Below are 16,810 nucleotides of genomic sequence, written 5' to 3'. Positions count from 1 at the left end.
TAACATGCTGGATACTGGGTTTTATTCAGGAACACAGTATGTCAAAATGCACCATTAACATCCCAGTGTGAAGAGTTGGAAGACGGTCTGGATGTACTTTAATAAGACATGAGATAACTAAGGTGCAGTGCAGAAAGAATGCAAAGAATCACAAAACAATGCAAATGGATGTAATAAACTGTAAAGACAAACTATGAACAGAGTGAAAATGAAAAGATGCAAACTCTTCAAGTGGGATGTAAAATGATAAGAAATGAACCCACAACCAGAAAGTGACAAATAACCACAGAGATGTAAAACAGGCCTGAAACAACTGGGCTGATTAAAACGTGATGCAGCTGAACAAATACAGAAAACACCTGTGCTGTTGAACACAGATGAAATACCATATCGACAATCAAAACCGATCTGACTTGTCAGCTTTGAAGCAACACTACTGAACTTTGGCAGGTTTTCACACTGAGAAATCCCCTAATGACGGCTTATTCAGCAGACATCTTACATCCTGTCTCTTCTCCGAGCTCTCTCCAGCCAGTAGAAGCCTGTTCAAGGCTGACTTGTCTTATCCCTTGTTCTTTCACTTTCTCTCTTTCTTTTCCTCTCTTCCTCCAATAACGTCCACTTGACCTTCTTTGGTAAATCAGCCACATTCAAATCAGCCAGTGTGTTGATATCCAGTTGCTAGCGTCTGACACGGTGCTATAGGGCGAAACGCAGCTGGAACGTGATGCTCCAGGCTGGGAATTTGTGAAGTGTAGTTTCTCAGCTTTGGGATGCTGCTGGACAGCGACGGCTCCAGGAATGTAAATAATCAATGTCAGTGTGCCATCAAAATGAGTGAGAATTACAGAGTTTTAAAGTCACAAACTTACGTAGTGTTGAAAAAGCAGCATCAACGTGAAATCCATACACACACATACAGTAATACTTCCAACACAAATGGAGCTTGTTTTGTTTTGCATCCACATACAGACCAATAGAATCAGAAGGTGAGAAAGAGATGGAAGCAGAGCAGGTGTCCAAAAACAAAGCTATTGATGTTATTGTAATAATTTTGGTATTTTTTTTTATGTTTTAAAACCTTTTTTTTTAAAGAAAAAGTGCCTGGATCTCTTGTTTTTGCCGTTTTGTTTGTTGTAATGTTTCTTGAGCCCACTGATTGTAATGAAAGTATTTTTTTATTTATAAAAAACGTTTGTCATCCCATCTGAAGCCCGTTCATTAAAGGAGATTACATGACTAATAATGTTTTTATGTGCACACAGGAAAGTGATTTTTATGTAAACTGAGGTCAGAACCTGATTGGCTTCCAGGTTTTGACATCTTCATCCAAACACATCTAGCATGATTTTAAACTTAACAGATAACTGACACCTCTCTGTGCACGAGATATATCAGTAGGAAAGTTTAGATAGATAGATAGATAGATAGATAGATAGATGGATAGATAGATGGACAGGTAGATAGATAGATAGATGGACAGATAGATAGATAGATAGATAGATAGATAGATAGATAGATAGATAGATAAGTGCAGGTTCTTATCATAGACCAGTATTTTCTTTTATGATTTATTTTTACATAGTATACAACATGAGTGTGCAAGAAAGTTAAGCATATCTAATTAATACACAGATTTTATTTATGGAGTGGAAAAGTTCTGTGTTGAGGTAGTTTAGAAACATGTTAGTTTGTTTGGCTGATGTACCTACAGTCTGACCTCAGTCTCATTTGCAGCTCTTTGCATCCTGGTTGCTATAGAAACTCTTCGAAGGGTTTGTTGCACATACAGTAAAGCTGCATTGTGCTTGTGTGACTGCAGCCTAAAATAAACAAGCTGCTGTGTTTATTCATGCCTAAAGTGTGTGCTGGCTTGAGCCTCGCTGTTCATTTTTACTCTTTCTTGTAAAAGCTGAAGTGGGGCTTCAGAATAATTTACAACAAAAGGGCTTCACATTTCATTCCCATTGACTAAATGTCACACACGGGCTTGCATACATATCCATCTTGTTTTCCCCTGCAGCTTATATCTTGAACTGTGCAGCTTCACACGACTCCAGCCGGGAGCGATATTACATTTGAGCTGGTCGGTGTTAATGCTGTATCAGCGACGCGGACTTGAAGGAAATGCCACACTGCCTCACTGTTATTGCAACAGAACAATTTGTTGATGTCGGTTCTTTACTGCAAGCATCACTTCCAAAATGTCAAACTTGAAACAAGTTTGTTTCCATATCTGTTTCTCTGTTTATGGATCTGTCTGCTGCCCGTGTTCAGATTAAGATGAAGAGCATTCATCTGTAGCAATCTCATCCGTCTTGTTCTTTCTGCTGCATTCTGTGTGTAGTTGAGTCGTGTCAGTAAACTCTTTGTACAAAAGGAAATTTGTTCCATATTTGTATTTTGGTTTATTAAAGGTTTTAAGATGCCCTATATGCAAGGAAGTGCTGTGTCTCATGTTTGCAGTGTTTCTTCAGCGTACCAGAGCTTTGGTTGTCCTTCACCACATGGGGGCACCCAGCACCTGCACACAGAGCAGCAGCATACCAGCACAACCAGCACAGGGATGGGGTGGAGGGTGTTACAGATGTTAGGTAATGAGGTGAAAAAATAATGGCAGCGTTATTAACTGCATCAAAGGAAAATCATAGTAAATTTATAACGATAAGCATTCATGGTCACTTAGTGCAACAGTTGGAAATTTTCTGGTATTTCTGATAAAAAAAAAAAACAAAACAAAACAAAAAAAAAACAGACTGAATCGTAGCTGGTGTTTATTTGATTAAGGTAAAGAAAATAAATTGTTAATTATTTTCACACTTTAGTGGCAAAGATAAATTCATGGAGTTTTGAAGAACTCTGCAAAAGTCTTCAGCCACCCCTACATGTTGAAAAATAAAGCTGCTCAGATTTTCAAGCTTGTTGGAAGTGTTCAAATAAGTGTGTGTGTATAATATATATATGTGTGTATAATATATATATATATATATATATATATATATATGTGTATGTGCCTTATATATTTACATTCATGTTTGCACATTTCAGTAAATCAGTTTCAGTTTTACCTGTTCATATTTAAATAAATTACACTGGATTAGTTGAGTTTACAGGGCAGGACAGAACTTTCTGACATTGTCTAATTGTTCACATATCACAGGAATTAAAGTACATAACTCAAATTTATTGCACAGCAATAAAATAAAGGTAAAATTTAAACTCAATCTGCATTTCCCATGAGCCTTTGGGGCCCAGATATGTTAAGAACTCTGAGCCCAGATTTTGTTTGAACATAAACCTTTTAGTAAGTTCTGCCCTGTTTGAATTTTAAAGTTGGTACCATGAGTGAAATGGACAGTAGAGGAAAAGAAACCACCGACCACCGACGACAGAGCTTATATGTATGTTGTCTGATGGGTTAACAGGTGATAGTAATTGACTTAACCAGTTATCAGCTTTTCAGTTCTGCAAATTGCATTTCGTGACCCATAACCTGTTGCAAAGAATCAACTAGAATTTATCAGTAGGTGTATGACAAAAGTCAATGAAGAAATGAACAACTTGATTAAATCTCAATTAAGAGAATTAGTTCAAACAAGGGGCTGTAAAGAAAATTAGATAACTGAACTAATGGGTTTGAGTAAGTTGTAATGGCTGATACGTCACACGTTTAGTTTCAGCATTTGTAAAAATAAAATGGTTTAAAGCAATGGGTTTCCAAGCAAGTTTCTAGTAAACTCAACTAATCTGGGCTGAGTGTTGTTCCACAATACACAGAACCTCTGCCCATTTTCACATCAACAAGACTTTGCCTCCCTGAAATGCTCCTTTTATACTCAGTCAGGTAACCTAAGTAGTTGTCAAATGCTCCCCCGGTTTTTGATTTGTACCAACTACTTTTCCAGCCTTTTGTTGCTGCTGTTCCAACTTTTTACAGATGTGATGCAAATTCAAAATAAGCTAATGCACTGCCTGACCAAAAAAAGTTGCCACCTGGATTTAACTAAGCAAACAGGAGCCTCCTATTAGATAATTACTGTGGGTGATTATCTTTCAACTAGCAACAAGTTATTTAACCCCAATTGACGCAATGAGTAGTTGGTAGCTTCTCATTTCCTAAAGAACCATAAGAGGAAAAACATCCTGTGGTTGTGAAAAAGAAGTTAGTCTGTTTAAGAAGTGGCCAAATCAGATGCATAAAAAACTTAGTTAAGAACTGTCCAATGCATTATAAAAAACTGAAAACTGAAAAACTAAATATGCTGCCTGCACACTTCATGCATGTCTGGCTGGCTCTCCATGACCGGTGTTGACAAGGTAAGCCCCAACACATACAGATAACAACAGTTAACCCTTTGTTAAATGCTAGCTAAAAAAGTGTTTACAAATTGCCTCAGCAGGTGGTTTCACAGCATTTCACTCATCTCTGTGGAGCTGGGGAGGATTCCATACATGATTTCATGTAAAACTACTTTATGTGTGTGTAGCCCAATCCTGATCAGCAAGACACTGATGGTTTTGCAATATTGCAGGAACCCCCTCAATGGTTGCTGCACAAATACATCCAGAACACTCTAAATAATGAAGCAGGGGAAATACAGACCATGTCTGCTGCATTGAATAACACCATCACACAAAGACTGTTTTTTATGTATATACATTGTTTACATTTTAGTGAAATATTTTATTCAGTCTGACTTCAAGCTGAATAGTATCATCCTCACAGCTTGAAAGTTCCCGGTTCAAAGCTCAGTTTAGGACCTGTCTGTGTGGAGTTTGCATGTTCCACCTGTGCATGCATGCATGCATGCATGGGTTCTCTCCAGGTACTCCAGCTTCCGTCCACAGTCTAAATACATGCATGTTTGGTTTATTGGTGGTTCTAAATTGTTGTTCTTTGTCTCTCTGTGTGATGGACTTGCAACCATTCCACAGCAGCTTTGTTTACATGAAGCACTTTCAATCTGATTGAATGTCCAATCAGAAAAAAAGTCATGTAAACATGGGAAAGAATATTTAATCCGATCGAAAGAGGTGGTTTAAACCTTTTCACGATTGTATCAGCAGGAAGAAATAGGGAAAACAGCAGGAAAACGCATACACTCATTCTGATAGTTTTGTGGCATGTGTTTCTGTGCATTCTTGAACCACACGGCAGACACACACACACACACACACACACACACACACACACACACACACACACAAACACACACACACATAGAAGATCCTTTAAGTCCAGTAATTCTGGAGTTAGAGTCACTGTAATCAGACTTGCTCTAGCACATTCTTCAACACCTTGTCTTCAGCTTATGGTTTTTCCCTACTCAGACCAGCTTCAGTTGGCAGGCATTCCCACTGCTAAGGTCACAGAGTTTACACACTTTTCCTAACTCCTATGTCAAGGTGGAAACGTTTTGTATATTGGCAGATTACGTTAATTGTCTTTGGCTGCATAACTCCAAACACCCCCACTTTGGCCCCAGCAGCACACAGCAGTCGCCTCTTGGGGTTAATTCTAAAAGTTGTAGTTTTATTTCACTTCTCACCTCGTAGGAGAGGGCTGACCCATGTGGGTTAAATCCAACATGTCTGGGTCTAACTAACGTCAGTGGACATGCTTTCTTGACTCCTCATTATGTATTGCGTATTGGTTCTTAGTGGATTCCCTGGAACTCTTAATGCTCCCACACATCTGGTAAAGAGCTTACTGCATCCCTCTGACAGACTTCCTCCCTTTGTCCATTCGCGTTTTCTGTCTTTCTTGGATTTACTTCTTATGTGGTCTTACAGCTTTTAATAATTAAGAAATAGCTATTCCAAGCCCACTTTTTGGTTTCCTCTGGAAACTCTGTTGAATGCATAGCTTTAAAGACAGAGATGGTGGCGCAGCCAGCAGCCCTGGAAAAGAGGAAATGACCTGTGAAAGGAACTCAGGAAGATGGTGTTTGTCTGGAGGATGAGAAAACATTACCTGCCATTTTTGTGAGTGAGGTTGTCCACACAGAGAGATCTTTGTAAGATTTACCCTCCAGTTTCAATTAGTGAGTTAAATTTCTTGGCAGTTGATTTGATAGTTTTAAAAACATAAACAGAGGAAGAAGCTGAACCAAAAAAATCCTAACTTTCATTGGGAAACAGCCTCTGGGGACCATGAATATCTGTATGAAATTAAATGGTTGACAATTTTGTTCTGTTTCTGAGTAATTAGTTCTGAAAACTCAATCAGACACTGAACTGCTTCAACTAAAATCACTTTGGTTTTGATATTTTCTCCTCTGGACATTTGTCTAAACCTCATCTGGTTTTGTTTTTTGTCATAATTTGTTTGGTTGCAGTTCTATGTGTGTAAGTACGAGTTAAAAACAATCCCAGGATGGGTGGAAAATGATGAAGGATTTAAAATGTAAGCAAACAAAGTGGTCACAGCATGCTGCATTTCAGAGAAAGCTACAAAGCTTAGAAGATATGAAAGGAACATATAATTTAGATAAGTGAGAATTGTTCTGTTGTACCTACAATGAAGAGATTGTTATAACAAGGAGATTAACCTCTTCTTGTCATAAGAGGCCTATTTTCTTTGCCTCCACCTGAAATTACATACCAAATATAAATGGTATATCTTTACAACTACAAGGGCTGTGTCTATTATCCTGGCCTCAAAAGAAAGCTGAGGTATGTGCAATTACTACAGAAGTGACAGAATCAAGATATGTGTAACTGTGTCCGAGTGTATTCACCTGAAACACAGTAGAAAATGTAAATGGTCTCTTCCTAAAAGAAAACCACATTACTTTTAGTGAAAGGGTGAAGATAGCAGTTAAATTCATCCGGGGTTAGGGAAATAATGTCTGATGATGTAGAAACTTACATTTATCAATGGTTGGTGTCAGGAGAATGTAGGGATAGCCCCCAAATTCAGTTAGAAACACCATGTGAATATAGTGTAGCTTAGGAAGATTGAATACTTCACTATAAAACCTCATTCATTTTTTATAGAAACAGGACTTTATGTGTCCTGGTAGTTTAGAAACTACCCTCATGATTAATTTCAAACAAAGACAGAGTCATAGGATTAGCAGAGTTTCTTTGAGGTGGAATAAAACTTTTCACCACAAAACAGCAAAAGTAAGTAATCTCTCAGAATCTCTGCTTTCATATGACAACTTGTTAGCTTAAAGTGCAAAAATTAGCAGAAGCTCTGAAGTTGACAGTTCTCATGTTTTGTTACATTCCCATATGAATCCAAGTCAAGTCTCAAGTCACTCTTAGTTGTAATGAGTATCTGCCATTTAGTCTGTTTAGACGACTGCATTGTAATTTCCCAAGGAATTTAAAATCTGTACTCACCCTTTATCTTCCTGCATTTAGTAACAGCACTGATCTGGAGCTTAAGCTGACTAATGCTTTGTCCTTCTCCTCTGGATGAGTTCTTTGCTTTACAAAGTTTGGCAAAAACCTGGAGATGAGCATGGAAAATCTATTAGATTAGTAAGTATGCTCTTGACATAACTTATCCAAGAGTTTTAATGTGAACCAAAATATATCTGGACCCCCCAAGAAATGTAAAATACTAATATTGCAGTTCAAGAAAACCAATATGCTGCACTTTAGTGCAGGATCAGCACCTGTCCTGCAGGTTTTAGACGTTTCCCTGCTGCAACACACCTGATCCACATGACAGCTTGTTGTTAAGTTCTGCACCAGCCTCTTTATGACCCAGTAATAATGTGAATCAGGTGTATTGGAGCAGATAAACATGTAAAGTCACAGGTGGTGATCACTGCACTAGTGTGTCAAAAAAAATCTTATTATATATTTTTAAAGGGCTTGAAATAACTAGCATAAAATACTCAGTATTGTAGTTAATTAATATCCAATACTTGCAGACCCAATAAATATTCCTGTCAATGTTTTAATTGATTGCATGTGCAATGTGGAAGATAATTAAAAAAAAAACAAAAATAAAACTGTTTACGAGTTTCCAATCGTGAGTCCAAGTCGAGTCTCAAGTCACTAGAAATGTGACTTGAGTCCTCATTTCTGCACCCAGTACAGGTGGCTCTCGTCAAGAAGAGGTTAACAGAGTTCCCTGATCTGGTTCAGATTTTATTTGTCACATAAAATGGACACAAACTAGAATTAACCCTTTGATGCATAGTGTCCACTACAGAGGACACATATTTAAAGGCTGTTTTTAAATGTATGCCTGGGTGTGGACCATACATCAGCAACTTCATTGGACATTAGTGAGTCACCAACACTCTGCCACGTATAAAGAATAACTACATTTGATGTAGTATATATACATACATTGTAATTACCATGTTTGCCTCAGTGATAAACAGGACAAGAAAATGATCCAGTTTTTATAGAAAATTTATATTAATATGACAAGATATTATTTTATAAATATTTTTATAGATCAAATAGAAAAATCAACACACTGAGTAAAAGTTAAAATAAGCATCAATGTGCATGTCTGTTGAAGTAAAATATTTTATTTAAAAAATGTGGTTCTGTTTTGTAATAATTCATGCACCTGAGGGTTAAATCAAAACTACATTAGAACATGGTAACAAATAAACATTTGACTGAATACATGACAGAAAAATGGGAATTTAATACAAACAATTCAGATGAGAAAGCATGTTAGAAATTACATCTGGAACCCCTGTATGCAGGAGCTGTGAATGGAGACAACGAGAGGGGGACATATTGAAAGCCAATAAATCATTTAAAAATGGAAGAAACATGAACTGGAAGAAATGGAAACTGTCCAAGAAACGACAACAAACTGAGCTAAAACGATGTGAGAATGTGTGAACTAAAGGAGTTATTATTATTATTATTATTATTATTATTATTATTATTATTGCCAGTGTGTTATCTGCATGGTCAGAGTGGTTTAGAGCATCGCTTGCTGATCCCAGTGTAATTACACTGTGCATGGGATTACGATCTTAATAATGACCTCTGCAGTCTGTGAGCTGAGCCGAGGCATGTGGTCTGTTATGTGGATTAGCACAGGGATATCCTAGAGGGAGAATTTCCTCTTTATACCCAGAGTCATCCTGGGACAAGCTGTAAATCCTCATTTTATTCCAAGGGCAGAGAAAACGCTCGCTATCGACTGATCAGTGTCATTGTGAGCGCATTGCTCAAGGACAAAGAATCCTGAGGAACGTGCAATGGAGAGAGTGGAGGGGAAATGATATCCAGCTCAGCCCCCTGTATGACAAGATAAAATGGGTTTCAGTAATAAGAGAACAAGCATTTCTAAAGGCTGAATAAGACCTGAACACCTGGAGACTATGGTTTATATAAAAAAAGGGGAAATGATGCATTGTTGGGATCATTTTCATTTCAGTCATTTCTCATCCAGATTTAGTTTTACACACACACACACACACACACACACACACACACACACACACACACACACACACACAGGTCATATTTCTTTGTGGAGGTTAATGCTCCTGCAGACATGGTGAAGAATGATCAGAAACCTGAATGAGAACTTGTTTCTCAAAAAAAAACAAAAAAAAACAAACTTAAACAAATACCTGAATATATATATATATATATATATATATAAACTTTATATAAACTTTAAATACATTTTTATTTGATATGATGCTAACTCTTTTCTGCTGCACAGTGCTGGTAGTTTTTAACAGCACATAAAGATAAATTAGATAAATGTGACATGCAGTTTCCATTGACTGTTGTGCATCTCAGAGAACTTTTATCTTGCCCCATGCTGGATGCACAGGTCTGTTGTATTGTATCTTATCTGATTTAGGGGTGAAGCAGACCAGCAAGGAGGCTGATTAATTAAGTGTCATTTATATTTTCCCATTTTTCCATCTGTACTGCTTCTTCCTCCCAGCACGGTCACTTCACTGGAGAGTGCTGCAGGTCTACTGTAAAGCATCTAAAGCACAGATGTTTTTCTAAGTGCTGCACCAGTGACAAGATTTACAGGAAGTCTTGTGTTTTTCCTTACACAGGTATACAAGCAACCATTCTCCAGCAGTTTTCCCTTCATGAGTTCATTTACTCTGCAGGACAGTTGTGAAAAAGAAAGTTTTAGGACATAATAAAAAGTAATCTGGTCCTCACCAGGTCTTGAAATACAACTTCAGATAAGCAACAACAGCACATGACAGTGTCATTATTTATTTCACAAAAACTAGGCTCTGCTGATCAAATGCACTGATCACCAGCAGGTATGATTACCCCTATACGAGAAGTTTGGTCACTTTGCTGCTCTGCAAAACTCAGGTGTGTGTTACCACAATGCCAAGGAGGAAAGACATCAGCAATGATCTTTGGCTGCATTCACACTGCAGGCAAAAGTGGCCAAAATCTGACCTTTTAGCCCAAAATGACCCATTTCTGTTTTTTTATTTTTTAATTTTACATTTTTTTATGATATCCTGAAGAGCACAGATATGATTTTTTTTTCAAATCAGACCCAGGTCACTTTTGTACATGTGCCCTAATCAAATACATGTCAGATTTTTTATCTACTGTAGAAAATTTGTTGTCCTTTTTGAAGAACCAATTTTTTATTTCTATTTTCTATTTTTAGGTTTAAAAAAACCAAACAAAACATAAAATGTTTGCAAAAAGAGGACAGAAAGACTTTCTTCTATGATATGTAGATATTTGTGGAAAATGATGTAAAAAAACAAACAAACAAAAAAACAACAACAAAAAAAAACAACAAAAAACAGCATAATTTCCAACCTAATGACTAGAAAAACAGATAAATAAATATTGCTGGTACTTTCAGTGTCATTATGTTGTGAAAAATCCAATCCAATTATTCCATGAAAAGAAATAGAAATGTTGCCAAAAACCAGCATTTGTTATTATATCTGTATTTAAAAACATTAGTTAGTTTTTTAGCCGTGTATTAAGAGCCATTGAAGAAGGTCCAGAGAGCCACTTGCAGCTCTGGAGCCGCAGGTTGCAGATCTGCCAAAGACATGTGTGATTAGTTTAAACACTAATTAACCCAGCTTGTTCTGGCCTGTAGGAGGAAGCGTACCTGGTGAAAACCCTCACAGGTTTGAGGTGAACATGAAGATACCAGAAAGATTCAAGTTACAGTGATAACCACACCACATACAGTAATGTGTTTTCATCAAAACGAAAGAGGGATTTTAAGAGTTTTCTAACTTGATTGACACTCAGCCTCATTGTTTACAACAATACTCTGTTATAGTCTGGTCTTGTGATAATAACCATTATTGATGAAGGAATAAAAACTAAACTCTACCACCAATCAAGTAAAACTTCAGGAAAATCTGTCTGTGAACTGCAGCTCACAGTCGAGAACTTCTTTCTAGGAAGGAAATCAAGAGTCTCAGGAAACTGCAGAGATTCTTACTATAGACCTTCACTTTTTATTATAGGACCAGCTTAAATTAAACAGACCTTCTATGAAATATGGATCAAAACATTTTATTAGCAGTTTATGGTTAAGCCAATAGTCTTGAAATATTGATTTTCTTTGGGAAAAAATGTTATTATTCATCTGTTAGATGCAATATGTGTTAGATTTTACTATCCGACTCCCTCTGGTGTCTCTCTTGGCAGAGATATGGTGGACTGTGTTCAGCTCTTGTGTTTGTCTTCGGTTTGCCAGACAATAACTTATTATTATTGCTTCTGGGGGCTCTTGAGGAGACACTAAACTGTTTGTTCTCTAGTTTGTTTTGTCTTAGGGCCAGAAGCTGCTTTACTACTCAGTGGAAATAGTGAATGACATTCAGAAGATGCTGCTGGGCTTTTAAAGTTTCTACCTGCTGTGGTTTCCATCGTTACTGTAAAAGGTTACCCCCCCCGCCACGATGGAAAAATGTGGCTCAACACTTACTCAGAGACCCTTCAGGTAACTTAAAGTTACGCCCTGGTCAACCTCCCTGTTAATTATGATACAGGATGAGTTTCTGATGCAGTCACTGTAAGCTCCACAGTGTAATGAACAGTAGCTGATCGGCTGTGTTCACGGATCACTTAGCAACACTGTTCAACACATGATCGTCATGAGGCCCCCGGCTGGAAAACTCCAGAAGCAGGGGGGGAGGCAAAGTAAAAAAATCTTAGATTCCCCCAAAACCCGAGGAGTCTGTTTCATGTGGTGTTTTAACAGTAGAAGGCACATTCTGGTGTTCTGAGCTCACTTCCATGCTTCACGTTGTGGCCTCCCCCTGCTGATGTGGTAAATACACATTCTCATGGTGTTCATCATTAGCTCCTGCAAATACACACACTTTCAACAGATGTACACAGTCAGCAAGAAGTGGGGATGGAACAAACCAGAGATGACGGGAGGCCGAACTCCCACCACACCTTGAAAATATGCTGAGCCGAACCATCTGCTTCCTACGCCATGGCAACAGCATCATCAATGTTGGCAAAGTCTTGCGGTTTCCTTTGGTGGAAGAAGTTTTCCATGAACACGGATCGGACAGGCATTGCTCAAGCATCAGTGTAGATTATACAAGTGGTCTGGATTTATTTCAGTTTGACTCATAGTTCCATGACATGAAGCATTGTGAGGACAGTCAGACCCTCTTCTCCGTTTGGCTGTTAGCAACCATTCAGCCACTACCAAAATTTCCCATTTGGGCCACCCAGGTTACAAACCACTTAAGACAAAACCACATGGCATGCAAACTCAGCATGTGTTTGACTACTTAACCTGAAGGTGGAGCATGAGACCAGGTTCATGTTGGGGTTTACCACTAAGGACAGCAGGAAATGCTCTGGTGAAAGCTGCAACCTGGGCTCATTTCCTGCACATATTCAGAAGTAAGAAACTTCAGGTGGTGAGGGACCATGTCATGAGTCAGGGTTCCAGACTATTACGTGGACTGGGAAACAACGCGGTGGGAACAGAAGAGATGAGTTACAGATGTGGCGGTTGGTTGGAGGTGGATATTGGCATGCCCTCTCTTGGGAACTGAGATGATGAAGTGGCTGTCTGAGGACCCTCTGTTGAGGCAATATTTCATTTATAACAAGGAAGGTTCTCCAGAGTCTTGGTGCTCACAGATGTGGAGATTCAGCTTGAAATTCATTCACTGATATTCTTGAAATCTAAAAAGTAAAATGAGAACATAATGCAACTTAGATGAATGACAAAGTTTGATTTGTGCCTAGATATTTCTTTACAGTTAGACAAAATAAGTACTTGATGTTTTATTTTTCTTCATATTCAGATCCTCTTGGTGCTGGGCATACTTCAGTTTGTTATATCTGAATATGTCCAAGATTATAAACCCAGCATTTGGGATAATAATGATGTGGACATCCATTATACTAAGTAATTAATCCTTAATATAAAATGAAGGCTAAAGCTACATTGTGATGATGAACTCTATAAGACACAGACACAGTAGAGACGTTTGAAAAGTGACGCAGCCAAATTTATTTAACAACACCAAAGATACCATCCGTAAGTCCAGTCATCTGCTTTGTTTACAGCCGATTGTGGTGCACTGACTCTACAAACGTCAAGTCGGTGTTTATGCTCTCTAATCCCGGATTAGTTGAGTTTACTTGAAATTTTCGAGGAAACCCGTTGCCTTAAACCATTCTAGTTTTTACAAATGCTGAAATCAAACATGTCAAGTTGTCTCAACATGGGCAACCATTAGAATTTACTTAAACCCATTAATTAACTTTCTAAATTTCTTTAAAACTTCTAGTAGTTTGAGCTAATTCTCTTATATGAGATTTACAAATACTGTTTAGTTTGTTCATTGAACCTTTACATACATTTAATGATAACTTGTAGATGCATTTTCACATAAGTTTATGGCTCCATAACTGTCCAGCAATGAGAAGGAAAACTATGTTATGTCAATAACTTCCACCTTTTTACCCATATTACCTCAGGAATGCAAGAGGTTACCAGCAAGATTTAGCAATGATCACATTATAGTGTAGCACACTTCACCCTGTTACAGCACTCAAATAAAAGCCAGAAATTACATTTATTTTGTGGCAAAATCAATAAACTCTTAAAGGTCCCATAATATACATTTTTTCAATAATTTCATGTGAATGTTTTTTAAGGGCAGGCTCAGTTAGCCGGGGGGCAGGTCAATGACAGTATCCACTAAAGGGGACTGGTTATTTCCCTTCGTGATGTCACAAAAGGAAAGATCTCAGACTCACCCGTTTGAGCACACATTTGGTAAAAAGTGGAGTAATCAAGTGAGAAAGGAGACAGAATTAATTTTTTTTACCTCATACACAGGTTATGAGGACACGTGTGACTGTTAGGAAACCTTTAGAAAGTGAATTTTGCAGAGTATGGGACCTTTAAAGTACTTTACGTCAGATTTAACTTACCACTTTAGACATACAGGTTGTATTATGTTTTGACTGGGGCTTATTGGTTCTTTGTGTTGGCTTTTAAGCTTATGAAGAACATCTCAATGAAAGTTTCATGAGTAAGTTACACAGAGGATGCAGAGGTAGATGTGTGTGCAGACAGTGAGCAGTGATGCAGAATGCTTCGACCAACAGACCTTTTACTTTCATGAAAACAATGCAAGCATTGGTGTTATCAACATTCTGCAGGTCCTACTATTTTTGGAACCCAAACCCACCCATAAACATTATATTTACGTGATATAATGGTTAATGATTAACAGGTATAGTGACCTTAAAGCAAGATTACATTGCATCATTCTGAGGCTGAGAAATCACACTTCATAACTGTTTTTGCTTTATGGCACCACTTCACGCACCTGCAACTGGATTTCAACACATATTTTGAAAGGGCACAATGGCTGATTCATCAAAGAAACGCAAGAGGACATAATTGAAGAAAGAGAGTAAGTGACAAAGCAAGATATAAGACAGCAGTCTACATCAGAATGACTTTTACTGGCTGGAGTGAACTTAGAGAAGAAATGGGATGCAAACCGGATGCTTGATTAGCCATCGTTAGGGGGAGTGAAACTGACAAAGTTCAGTAGTGCTTCTTTAAGAAATGAAGAAATGATAAAAGAAAGAAAGAAATTTTATATATATATATATATATATATATTTATATACCTGCCTCAAGTAACCCGTCAGAGAGGGCATTTAGCACAGGTGAAAATGAAACCTGCCACACGGTTTCATTGTGGACAGTCTGGTGGTTTTGGCTGTTTGAAGTAAATAATAGTACTTGTGAACAGCTGGCCTACATTCCTTTCTGCCAATTTTTAAAATTTTAAAGTTTCAGTCCAATTTTTATGTTAGTGACTATACTTGGCATTGTTTAAATATTTTAAATCAAATAGACAATTAGGTTTACATTCTGATGTCAACTTAATCTAATATTTGTTTACTTTTTTTTTTTTTTTTTTTTACTTTTTTTTGTTCAAAAGCTTAAGTAAGGTACTATTGAACAAACCTTATTTGGCATTTTCTCCTGTGATTTTAAGTAAAGCCTGGACATAACTTCAAGTTGGTCATTGTCAAATATGACCATAGAATATTTTGTTTTGCAGAATGCCATAATATGTTTGTGTGCACACTTTTGCACAAGATGCATGAAGCACTTAAAAAATAAAGAGCTGTTGTTCTGAAATGCTTGTCTTTCCATAGATGTCCTGGTGAGGAATTAGAGTTTGACAGCACTTTTTTTATAAAAAACAAAAACAAAAACAAAAAAACAAACATAAAAACAAGACACACACACACACACACACACACACACACACACACACAGTTGAAAGAATATCACCAGATTACCGTTTTCGGAAAATAAAGAATAAATAATCAAGATTTTTTTTGCCTATATCACCCACCCCTAATTATAGGGCCTTCTATAACTAAATGTTGGTTAGAAGAGTAAACGGTCAATGAGTTCATGCTTTTGAGAACTTTTCTTGTAAAAACCTAACTTTAAAGATTAGTATCAACTTTATTCATGTTTTACTTTTAAAAGTCTGTCTTGTAGTAAATTATGTAAGACAGTAAACTCAGGCTTTTGGGACATTTTCTTGTCCAAAACTAAATTTGAAGTATCATCATTATGCACATCTTGATTTGATTAGCTGTACTGGATCTTTAAGATAAGGATCAAGATTGCAAAGCTTTCTTTATTGAAGTGGCCTGCCATGCTCTGCAATGTACTACAATTTGATTATGGCCTTGTCCTTACGCTTATGAGTTGATTGAATTTGACTGTTGACAGCCAGCTATGTTCTCTTTGGACCAGGAGGTCTTTCACATGTGCTTTTCAACACTAAAGAGAAGAATAAGGTCTTTGTTGAGGTGATTTTCTGTGGCGTGCGACAGACAATCTGTAAAATCTGAAATACAAATCTTTACTTGGCTGAAAGTGAGTCCAGAGTCTGAATTATTGAAGTGTAGAGTTAAAATAAAACAGGATTTTAAGGTTTGACTTTACATTTATCTTTAGCCTGTAGTGCCACTTTTTGAAAATCATGAATATGTGATGTTATGTGTACAAAACACATGACATGTAAAGTGTAAAACACAGATAAGTTCCCAACCATTTTCTGGAGACTTAAGTCCAATATTCCCACCTGTTTTCAGGAAAAGAATTGTAAAAACAGCCACAAACTAAAATACTGGACATAATTCTTATTTATCTTTTACAAGATAAAGTACAATTCATTTCAGTTGAAGTTATTTTTCATTTTTGAATGTTTTGCAACATGAGATTGTTGACAGAGAATGTGTTTCACCAACAGCCATATTGGTACAAGAATCAACAGCTAATGAAGAAAAATTAAATATAAAATGAAAATTCAATGGTTGC

This window comes from Melanotaenia boesemani, chromosome 11 (genome assembly GCF_017639745.1).
Source record: "Melanotaenia boesemani isolate fMelBoe1 chromosome 11, fMelBoe1.pri, whole genome shotgun sequence".
NCBI lineage: Eukaryota > Metazoa > Chordata > Actinopteri > Atheriniformes > Melanotaeniidae > Melanotaenia > Melanotaenia boesemani.
The sequence above is the reverse complement of the archived record's forward strand: the minus strand, read 5'-3'. Positions refer to the sequence as shown.